Consider the following 12,513-nt stretch of genomic DNA (forward strand, 5'->3'; position numbering starts at 1 on the left):
GAATTCTTGAAGAATTATTCATAATCAGTTCGTCTTGAAATATTCTTTATAAATTCATTTTAATGAATACTTTATGACAGTACTATGAATACTTTGAGAATTTATAAGGAATTACTTGTTACTTTTCCACGCATGTGCGAGACTGTGTGTGTTCGGTTCGGACTTTATCTTGTAATTTCGTGCAGTGTGCAGTGTGCTACATGTATTTTGCAATAAAAAGGTGGTAATATATTTATATATATTATATCAGACTACAAAAGTACAGTGCTACATAATTATATTAATAATTGGGTGTTATTGAATGGTAAGTATTAGTTGAACTAAATATATTCCAACTACCTAACCTCGAAATAAACGCATGCAGTCTTTATTTTTGTTGTTTATTCATTCAGTAAACAAGCTGTTTTAGTTGGTTTGCCAACAGAGTCAATCAAAATCTCTATCTATTGATAAATTTGGATAAATATTTGTCTGCATGTAGTTCATGTTCTTTCAACAGGCGATTTCTGATTATATGAATACAAACTTCTATTATATGTTCATATATTACTTTTATATATTAATTTTATAGAATGTCTTATTCCTGTAGTCTTTCTAATGTATAATATAATGTTATATAATTTCATACATATATTTTATTACAGATTTATCAGTCACGTATCACAATAAAAGTTTTAGACGAAATTGAAGAATAATCAACTATTATAAAAAATAAAAGTAAGTTATATTTATATGCATTAATTAAATTACAGCGTTTAATATAAGTTGTTTATTATATTACATATATATTTACTTTTTTTAATTATATATGCATATAAAAATATAATATATATTGTATGCGCATACATTTAATTTTAAATAAAAAGTTATATTTAAAAAAAGTTAAAATATTAATAATATTGTGTATTAATTTTTCCTACAAAATTCCTTATGTTTGAAAAAATATACTAAATCTAAAAAAATAATTGATTCAATATTTATAAGAAAATATTTATTTAAATTAAGAAATATTTATTTAAATAATTGATTTCAATATTTGCAAGAAAATATTTATTTATATTAAGCAAAAATATATTTGAATCAGCAAAATATACATGTATATTTTAATGATTCAAATATATTTTGGCTTAATATAAATAAATATTTTTTTGCAAATATTGAAATTAATTATTTTTTTAGATTTAGTATATTCTTTTAGTGTTCCAAATACTATTCCCATTGAATTCATAAAGTTTACATTTATGGAAATGGAAAAATACTATATGAATACTATATGAATACTATATGAATATTATATGAATACTATATGAATACTTTAAGAAATTCTCAAGAATTCAATCATGGTGCATGTAACTTCCACAATCATTCTTATTGTATTCATTTATGAATTCCTAAAAAATTACAATTTAAAAAAGAGAAAACTTAAAGATTACTGTTAGAATTCACTGTGCTATCTGGGATACAGCCATGTTGAAATATGTACATCTATTTCGTTAAAGTATAGAATACCTGAATTTTCGTCAAAGTATCTAAAGAATACAAGTCAAATAGAGAAATATATATTTTAGTAGTCAAATGCTTTATCCGATCTCAATAATAACAATGAAGAATTTTGAAAACTTACGAGTCGCACAAAAGCCGTCCGCACTTTTTAAGCAAGACGTCGAGAGGAAGAAACTTTCTTCTTTTTTTTCTCATTCGAGCAGTTTCCAGGCTTCAGCCAAGTTTATGTAGATGTTTAAGCCTAAAGTCGTAAGAAACAATACATTATTGGGAAGAAATTAACCAATCATATTCGAGGACTGTTTATCCTTCAACTGTGATTGATCCTAACGACTTTTGTAAATGCGGTCTTAATAAAAGAGATTATTTTTCGTTTTTAAGGCAAATACCGAACCAACAAATAATTAAACATTATAATTAAACCAACAATCACCAGCGAATGATTGCGTATCGATTTAACTGCTTTTTGAACGAAAATGAAATTTTTCAGGTTAACTTTACGCTAATTTTTATTTTTTTGTTTAAAAAAAAATATAAACCAACAAACGATGAAATTAGGCCAACAATCACCGACAAACGACCAACAAACGATTAAAAAAAAAAAAATTAAAAAAGTCGAAGTTGCTCGGCTAAGTTCCCGGAGGTATTCTAATGATCCCAGTGGGAGAAACGAAACGCAGTGTGGGGATAATAAAGGATCGGGTGTCCAAAATGAAGACCAATATTAATATCACAATGTAAAATATATTTGAAACGCGCTACGTATTACACGTGTTCACTATCGCACGGACAATGGAAGAGAAGAAGGAATTCTCTCCATTTCGAGTGGCGCTGCGCGCTTATACAATTCTGCCAACTGTTGAGTGTGACTGTTTTTCCCCTAGCTGGTCGCCACAGGGCTCCCCCTCGAGTGACTCAGCTAATGCTGAGTTACGAATTTGACTTTTTTGTTGAGTGTCCTGGTTGTGGTTTTGACTTCGGTTACTTCCGTTGGCTGGCTTCCGGTTGTGGCGTGTGTTTCTATATGTGCTGGCTTCAATTTCTCTATTGATATATTTACCGCTTCTCCATGGATTTGTATTTTGTATAGGCGGTCTGTCAGTCTCTCCATTACCAGGAACGGGCCTTCGTAGGGTGCTTCTAGTGGCCTTTTGACTCGATCAGCTCTTACAAAAACATGAGTACAGTTTTGTAGTGTTCCGTGTGTGAAAGCTCGTCTTTTGGTATGGTGTGCTGTTTCCACAGGTCTGACGTTTCTCATTTGTTCCCTAAAACGTTCTACAAAAATGTATGGATTTGGTTGCGTTTGTTCGTCGTAGAAATATTCTGCTGGAAGGCGTAGTGTGGTTCCGTATACCATTTCTGCCGCTGTCGATTTTATGTCTTTCTTATAACTGGATCGTAGTCAGAGGAGTACTACTGGCAGTGCTTCTAACCAGTTTTTCGATTCGTGGCAACGGATTGCCGTTTTCAGCGAGCGATGCCATCGCTCTATCATTCCATTTGACGCGGGGTGGTAAGCGGATGTCCTCGTACGTTGGCTGCCAATCAAATTTGTTAAAGCTTTAAATAGTAATGACTCAAATTGGGTACCTTGATTTGTGGTGATGGTTTTTGGTGCGCCGAATCGAGCGATCCAGCCGTCGAAAAAGGCACTGATGATAGTGTCTGCTATTATGTCCTTCACTGGTATTGCCTCCGGCCATCTTGTGAATCTGTCTATTATGGTAACACAGTAACGATATCCCTGGATAGTGGGTAGTGGTCCCAGGATGTCCATGTGTATATATGTGTATATATGTGTCCATATGTGATTGAATCTTGTATTAGGAATTGGAATGTGTTCTGGAACGGTTCTGTTGTGTCTGTGTATCTTGTTCCTTTGATGGTAGACAAGTTCTTGCCCATTCGTTAATGTGCTTGTTCATATCGGGCCAAACAAATCGTCGACTTATTAGTTGTTTCGTCGTGCGTCCGCTCGGATGAGATAGTCCGTGTGTATTGTCAAATATTCGTTTTCGTAATGTTACTGGTACGTATGGCCGTACTTCTTCTTGTGAGATGTCGCAGTAGATGGTAGTTTCGGTGTTGTCAAAGGCGGAGTTTCCTCAATTGGAGTGAGTGAGTTCCTTCTTGTAGTAATTTCTGCAGTTCTTCATCAGTTTCTTGTTCTTGCGCTAATTCTTCTGTGGTAACGATGATCGGCATGTCGATTGCACTTATTCGTGATAATGCGTTTGCTACTGTGTTGTTGTCTCCTTTGATGTATACTATTTACGTGGAAAATTGACTTATATAGTCCAACTGTCTTGTCTGTCTTGGCGTGGATTTGGAGGATTTCTGCAAGAATGCGTAAGTAAGTGGTTTGTGATCTGTTTTGATCAGTAACTTGCGTCCTTCGACTAGTTGACGGAAGAACTTTAGTCCACTGTATATAGCTTGCAACTCTCTGTCATATGTGCTGTAGTTTTTTTGTGTTGTACTGAGTTTCTTAGAAAAGAAGCCAAGAGGTTCCCATGTTCCTTCGTTATATTGTTCCAATACTGCTCCCATCGCTGTATCTGATGCGTCAGTTTTTAAAGCTAGGGTTGCGTCTGTAATTGGATGTGCTATTAACGTTGCGTGTGCTAGTTGCTGCTTGCATTCGTCGAAAGCTTTTTCTGTTTCTGGGTTCCACTGGATTGCGCGTTTGTCTTTTTTCTTTGCTCCTTAAAGGTATTGATGGAGCGGTGCTTGTATTTGTGCTGCATTTGGCATGAAACGTCTGTAAAAGTTTATAATTCCTAGAAAACGACGAAGTTCGCTGACATTCGTTGGTTTCTCGAATTCTTTAATGGCTTTAATCTTATCGTCTAACGGTTGAGTTCCTTGCTCGTTGATTACGTAGCCTAGGTAACACCTTGTTTTTGGCGAAGTTGCATTTAGCAACGTTGATGGAAAGGCCGTATTGTTGTAGTCATTCGAAAATTAAACGTAAGTGCTTACGGTGTATTCCCATGTCCGGAGATGCAATAAGTATGTCGTCTATGTAACAATGGCAGAAGTCCAGTCCCCGAAGTGCATTGTCCATCAACCTTTGGAATGATTGCGCGGCGTTCCTTAAACCAAAAGGCATCACGTTGTATTCGTAGAGGCCAAAGGGTGTTATGACGGCTGTCTTCGGGCGATCCTTTTCTGCTAATGGGATGCGCGTGCTAAATCTAGTGTTGTGAACACTTTGCATCCTCTCAGGCAGTGTGCAAAATCGTGCAAGTGTGGGATTGGATATCTGTCTGGGACTGTTATCCTGTTGAGGCGTCTGTAGTCTCCGCAGATTCTCCAATCTCCATTCTTCTTCGGCACCATATGAAGTGGGTTTGCCCACGGGCTGTTGCTCGGTCGGCAAATGTTAGCATCTAACATATGCTGGAATTGTTGTTTCGCCATTTCTAATTTTTTTCCTGTTAGCCTGCGTGCTGGCTCTGCTACTGGTGGGCATGTCGTAACAATGTAATGCGCTACATTATGCTTAGGTTTGTACTCTATATGGCTTACCGGATTGGTTATCGCACTGAATTCCCGTAAGAGATCGACGAAAGGACTAGTTGGACTGAAGGTAGTAAGTTCTTCTATTTTCGTTGTTGATAACTTTTCACTTATTTCGAATTTAGTTGTTGAATCCAAGAGTGTCCTTCGTCCAAGATCGACTAACAGTCCATAATGAGCTAAAAAATCTGCTCCCAAGATAGGCTGTTTGACGTCTGCTATTAAAAATGTCCATTTGATGCTTCTTCTTAATCCTAGGCTCAATTTGACTAGTTTCGTTCCGTAGGTGATGATAGGCGTGTTGTTAGCGGCGTATAACCTAAAATTACCTGCCGTAATTTTGCCTTTGACTAGGTTTTTTGGTAGGACGGACACGTCTGCTCCCGTATCCACAAGATAACGTATGCGACTATCTTTATTTGTTATTGTGAGGCGGGGTGAATGTGCGCCGTTGATACCCGCCATATCAGACGACGCAGTTAGTTTTCCGCGTCCTCTTTCTTCCACTTGCATGGCGTTAAGCAATGGTAGGCCTCTTTGCCGAATCTAGTATGATAGTAACATATATCGGTACCTTTATGCTCCTTTGTTGCTGGTGACTTGTTACGGTGAGGTCTATTCCTTGATCTGCTTCGGCTTCTCCGCCGTCCAGTTTGAAGTTTCTTGAATTGCTTCGCTAGGGCTTCTACTGAGGCTTTCAGCTCTGCGATCTCAGAGGTAGATTCGGGTTTCCTGGCATTTGATGCGTCGCTTGTGCTAAGACAGACCTGGCTTATGTTAACCTTTGACATATCTAAAATCTTGTCTGCTTGTAACGATAGTTTGGATAAATCACCTACCTCGCTGATTGCTAGGATACTACGTACGTTGTTTGGTAGTTGTTCCAGAAATAACGTGCGTAGAACAATGTCGCTGCACTGATCCCCTGCTAAAAAAAATTACGTAATTTTTGCAGAAAATTAGATGGCTTGTCATCCGTCAACTCGTGGTTACGTAGCAGTCTTCGCAACTTTGTTTCGCTCGTCTCACCATACGCGTCGATGATTCACCGTTTCAGTACGTCGTACTTGTTCGTTGCAGGCGGGGAGGTTACGATGTCTGACGAACGGTAGTACGGTAGCATCTAGATTGACCAATACGTAACGGTACTTACTATCATCGCTCGTGATCCTTGATAATGTAAAGGAGGCTTCTACCTGCATGAACCAGAGTGTCGGGTTATCTCACCAAAATGGCGGTAACTTGATCAACTTGGCGCTATAAATCCCAGTTTCTTCAGGTGTCTCGGTCTCGGCCCTCGATATTGCTCCGTACCTATTTCGCAGTGGGTCATCCCTGCGCGCATTTTCAGGCGCCTCTTCGTCGCCGTGTATGCTTTGAGGCGGTGAGCGGTGTACGGACATCGCGACTGTGCCACGTGCTCGATCGCGTAAATTAGATTAAGCCTTTTCTTAGCCATCTTGCGGCGTTCGTTGCTTGTCACCGATCACGTCGGGGTCACCAATTATTTCCCTGTGGGGATAATAAAGGATCGGGTGTCCAAAATGAAGACCAATATTAATATCACAATGTAAAATATATTTGAAACGCGCTACGTATTACACGTGTTCACTATCGCACGGACAATGGAAGAGAAGAAGGAATTCTCTCCATTTCGAGTGGCGCTGCGCGCTTATACAATTCTGCCAACTGTTGAGTGTGACTGTTTTTCCGCTAGCTGGTCGCCACAGCAGCACTGGAGTTTTCAATACTGCCAACTTTATCTTTTTTCCCAACACCGATCAAACATATTTTTGAACGTACTGGATGATAAAGTTGGCCGTAAGCAGAAGTATATTCAGAGCCTGCGCACAAGATGTTCCGTATCGCATTACGTTACGTTAAGTATCAATGGTAAATTTAATTCCGTACGTAAACTTAAACTTCAGTCAACGCACAGAAAAAATCGTAACGTAAAGACATGCCTTACATGACTGAAGTTCAAGTTTACGTACAAAATTAAATTTACCATTGATACTTAACGTAACGTAATGCGATACGGAACACCTTGTGCGGAGACCCTCAACCGGTTGAAACCCTCTAGTTACTTCTGCTTACGGCCAACTTTATCATCATTTCTATCGTCTTCTAGGATACATAAAGCTAAAGCAATATTCTGATTGGTTCTTCAGCTTTCGTTTATGCTTTACGTTTATGGTTATGGCAATTCATGTGCGAAAGCCATATATAGGGTGTTCCATTTAACTTGACACATCGAAATATCTCGTAAAGTCTAAAAGATACGAAAAAATGTTTCAGACAAAAGTTGTATGGTTTCAAGGGGGGTATAAGATGGTGTCATTAGTTTGATCTTGAAGAGCCACCTGAAGGTCACATGAAGGTCAGCTCCAACTTTTTAATGGGCACTCTATATGCTTTTACATATTTTTATAGCTCAACTCTAAAGAGCTTTCCAAAACACTATAATTAAGTTAGTTTTCATTAAGTACTTTCCGAGTTATGAGACTTGAAATCATTCCTTAATTTTACATAAACCATAAAATATCTTGTAAAATATTTATTTTTCGATTATCTTACCTTAATACTTTTGTGCACAAAATAATGAGAGGAATCAATTGGTGTAAAGAAAAAATATAATTGTTTTAAAAAAAAATATGTAATTTGCAATTAATAATTTCATATTTTTTCTTAAAAACAACTGTATATTTTCTTTACACAAATTGATTCCTCTCATTATTTTGTACATAAAAGTATTAAGGTAAGATAATCGAAAAATGAATATTTTACTAGATATTTTACGGTTTATGTAAAATTAAGAAATGATTTCAAGCCTTATAACTCGAAAAGTATTTAATGAAAACTAACTTAATTATAGTGTTTTAGAAAGCTCTCGAGATGAGCTACAAGAATATGCAAAAGTATATAGGGTCTCCCATTTAAAAAGTTGGAGGTAACCTTCACGTGACTTTCAGGAGGCTCTTCAAGGTCAAACTAATAACACCACCTTATGTCCCCTTTGAAACCATATAACTTTTGTCTGAAACATTTTTTTGTATCTTTTAGACTTCACGAGATATTTTGATGTGTCAAGAGTTAAGTGGGACACTCTGTATATAGTACTCCTATATTGCCAGTTCTGTAGGAGGAATGAGCGAAAACATTATGGTGTAAATGATAGCTTCTTTCTCGCAGTTAGTTGACGGTAGCACTTTGCGCATGCGTCAAATATATATATGGCATATAGGGTGTCCCATTTTAATCGATGACCCCGAATAACTTTTTTAATTTTGATTGTAGGAAAAAATGATTCAGACAAAAGTTGTATGGCTTAAAGGGGGACATAAGATGGTGTCTTTAGTTTGACATTGAAGAGTCACCTGAAGGTCACGTGAAGGTCACATCCAACTTTTTAAATGGGACACCCTGTATTCTTTTACATATTTTTTTAGTTCATCTCGAGAGCTTTCCAAAACACTATAATTAAGTTAGTTTTCATTAAGTACTTTGCGAGGTATGAGGCTTGAAATAATATCTTAATTTTATATAAACCGTAAAATATCTAGTAAAATATTTATTTTTCGATTATCCTACCTTAATATTTTTATGTACAAAATAATGAAAGGAATCAATTGGTGTAAAGGAAAAACACAGTTGTTTTTAAGAAAAAATATGGAATTGTTAATTGCAAATTACATATTATTTCTTCGAAATAATTATGTGTTTTCTTTACAATAACTGATTCCTCTCATTATTTTATACATAAAAGTATTAAGGTAGGATAAAAGTATTAAAGTAGGATAATCGAAAAATGAATATTTTACTAGATATTTTATGGTTTATGTAAAATTAAGAAATAATTTCAAGCCTCATAACTCGAAAAGTACTCAATAAAGAAATACTTTATTATAGTGTTTTGAAAAGCTCTCGAGATAAGCTACAAGAATAAGTAATAAAAAATAGGAGGTTCCATTAAAAAAATTGAAAGTGGCCTTCATGTGACCTTCAAACAACTTTTCAAGATAAAACCAATGATATCATCTTATGTCCTCCTTCAATCCATACAACTTTTGTCTGAAACATTTTTTCCTACAATCAAAATTAAAAAAGTTATTCATCGGGGTCATCGATTAAAATGGGACACCCTATATATGGCATATATATATATATATATATATATATATATATATATATATGAAGCCGTAACATATAATAAATATGAAAATATTAAATTGTGGAAGTTTTTCAATTTATAGATTAATTAAATAATTATTTATTATACATTTAATTAACATACGAAGCATATCGTATCATTATTTTAGATATTTTCCTCAATGAAAATAAAACTACGCCACAAAATATCACAAAATATTGCAATATATAAATAAATCTAAACTACTCCTAAATGCATAATAATAGTCTGCGCCCCCAGATATCGCAAAATATCGTAAAATATCGCAATATAAATAAATCTAAACTATCTCTAGATAGAGAATATTATTTTACGCTCACAGATATCGGAAAATATCTAAACTTTATTGCTCGAATATCATCGAGCAAATGATAGCAATACTATAATGTACAAACAATAGCTATTGTCTACGTCATCAAAATCGAACATAATATTATTGATAATTGGATCCCGAAATATTTTATATATTATAAAATATACACGAGGTGAATATTAAATTATAGAAGTATTTTAATTTGTTGATTAAAATTGATTATTTATTAAACATTTCATCACGGAGCTAATTATTTGAATTTATTCGATTGTTTCATCGCGCTTTTCCGAATTCAAATTTTATAATATTTAATTTTGCATTTTAAAAGACCCATTGACGACCATTCCGAGCAATTGATCGAATTCTAAATTTAGCAATTGATCGAATTTAAATTTGTATACTTTATTACTAGATAAATTTTAAATTATATATTATATTATATAATATAACCCACCCATAGGGTACACCTTGTCGTGGTTGGATGGTGCCTTGAGTTTTATCTTAAATTTTTCTATTTATGATAAATTTAAGGAGCCTGAAGGGGAAGCTATCCTTTCGCCTCGTCGGTGCCGTCAACGTGCCGCAGACGATTCGTCACCGCGTTTTCGCGTTGTAATATTTTCACATTATCGAGCTTCATGCTCAAGTCGGCTTAGTGATGGTCACGCTCTACTTCGTCAAGCGATTCGGCCCGAATTGTGACGAAGTAGAGCGTGACCATCACTAAGCCGACTTGAGCATGAAGCTCGATAATGTGAAAATATTACAACGCGAAAACGCGGTGACGAATCGTCTGCGGCACGTTGACGGCACCGACGAGGCGAAAGGATAGCTTCCCCTTCAGGCTCCTTAAATTTATCATAAATAGAAAAATTTAAGATAAAACTCAAGGCACCATCCAACCACGACAAGGTGTACCCTATGGGTGGGTTATATTATATAATATAATATATAATTTAAAATTTATCTAGTAATAAAGTATACAAATTTAAATTCACATAACAAGACCGTAAAACAAAATCATCAGCTCACTGTTTATGTCGCCAAGGTAGGATATTAGGATAATTCATTGTGGAAATATTTTAACATGTTAATGTATCTTATATATCCAACATTTTAATGTATTGTAAGATTAAAAGATTAAATTAATATATATATATATATATATATATATATATATATATCGTGATATATAACTATTGTATAATTAACGAGGATTGCCGATTAAGAAAATTTAAAGCATTGGTCGAAATATTAATTTAATATTTAATTATAATATTTTTAAAGAAATATTATTATAATAAGCATTAATGATCGAAAGATCATAACATAATTAATTCTCTTATCTCCTTTTATGTATTTCCTATTTCAATTTTTATTCGTAGTAATGAATGATTGCGATTCGATAAAGATTTATTGTTGCGGAACATTTTTATGTCCTTCATTAGAAATTAATTAATTTTTAATTATTAATAATTATAACACATATGTTTCGATACTAATCGTAGTCATGTTTAAATTACAATATATGAGGCGTTTCGCACCACTACTTTATTACTCGAGTGTCACCGTGCGAATGATGACAAAGCCCTAACATAGCGCGTTATGTTTTTTTTTTATATTGCCAAAGTCGAACATCGTATTATCGATAATTCGTTGCCGAGATATTTTTTATATTATAAAATATACACTAACGCGGAATATTAAATTATAAAAGTATTTTAATTTATTGACTAAAATTGATTTATCAAATAATTCATCATGGAACTTTAAGCATAAAATATCTAAATAATATATTTTTGTGAAGCAATTTATAAAATATTACTATCTCTATAAAAGTATTAATTAATACGAGAACATTTTATAGATATTTTAAGTTTATTAAAATAAAATCCAGAATATTTTATATGTTATACTAATGTAATTTAAAAATTTAAATAATTTAGATAATTTAGAATGAGAGAGAGATTCGTAATATAAATAAATAAAATGAATTACTGAATGAATAAAATAAATAATTGCAGACCCGAGATAACATCACAGAAACAGAATCATTAATATTGAAATTGAAATAGGCGTCAACACATCATAAAGTAATTATTGACGACAGCTGTGTTTCATAAAATGTTTCGCCATCTATTGACGACAACAATTGATGGTAGTTAAAGAATTAACTATCCATTGATTTTAATAATCTGTTGTTGCAATACAGCGAAAATTAAATCAAACTTCAAATTTTTTCTCGAAAATAATATATATTAGAAGTGACATTGAAAAGATGATTTATTGAATCCAATAGATATTATCAAACTGATATAAATAAATTATAGAGGAATAAATTGTAAACAAATATTAATATTGGAATGTTTGTTCAATATTTCATTAAACATTCGACATGCATATTTTTGTATCTTATGTAAGATTTGCGCTTTAATGTATTAACTAGTATCAAATATTTTGTAAATTCATAAATATTAACACATACAATTGTAATTTTCTTTCAAGTTTTTTTTACATTATGTTTTAGAGCTCTTTTCTATTTCAAATTATATATATAAATTTTTGTATGTACTGATATTATTTTTATAGAGAATAAATTTTTATAAATTTATAAATATTTGTGAAAATATATATATTATTGTGCATCCATTAAAAAAAAACATTATATAAACACTTGTTGAAATTATTAAAAATATTCTTATGCAGAATGTCTCTTTAATAATACAAAAATATTTTTGGAAACAAAAATGTACCATTTAAAATATGAATGGACTGAATGAGTTACAAGAGGAAACCGGTTAATATCACATAATTATTTTCAATATTATTTAACAAAATGTGATTAACGTGTTTATCCCAAATTTTTGGAAATAAAGCAATTTATAGCGAGAAAAAGAGAAAATTTAGTTTTATGCACACTAGTGCATATTATAAAGGTTGTCACATACAAAATTACAGTAGTATAATTTAAATAATAAAGTAA

The sequence above is a fragment of the Camponotus floridanus genome, unplaced genomic scaffold, assembly GCF_003227725.1.
Source record: "Camponotus floridanus strain SB8 unplaced genomic scaffold, Cflo_v7.5 scaffold280, whole genome shotgun sequence".
In the NCBI taxonomy this organism is placed as follows: Eukaryota; Metazoa; Arthropoda; class Insecta; order Hymenoptera; family Formicidae; genus Camponotus; species Camponotus floridanus.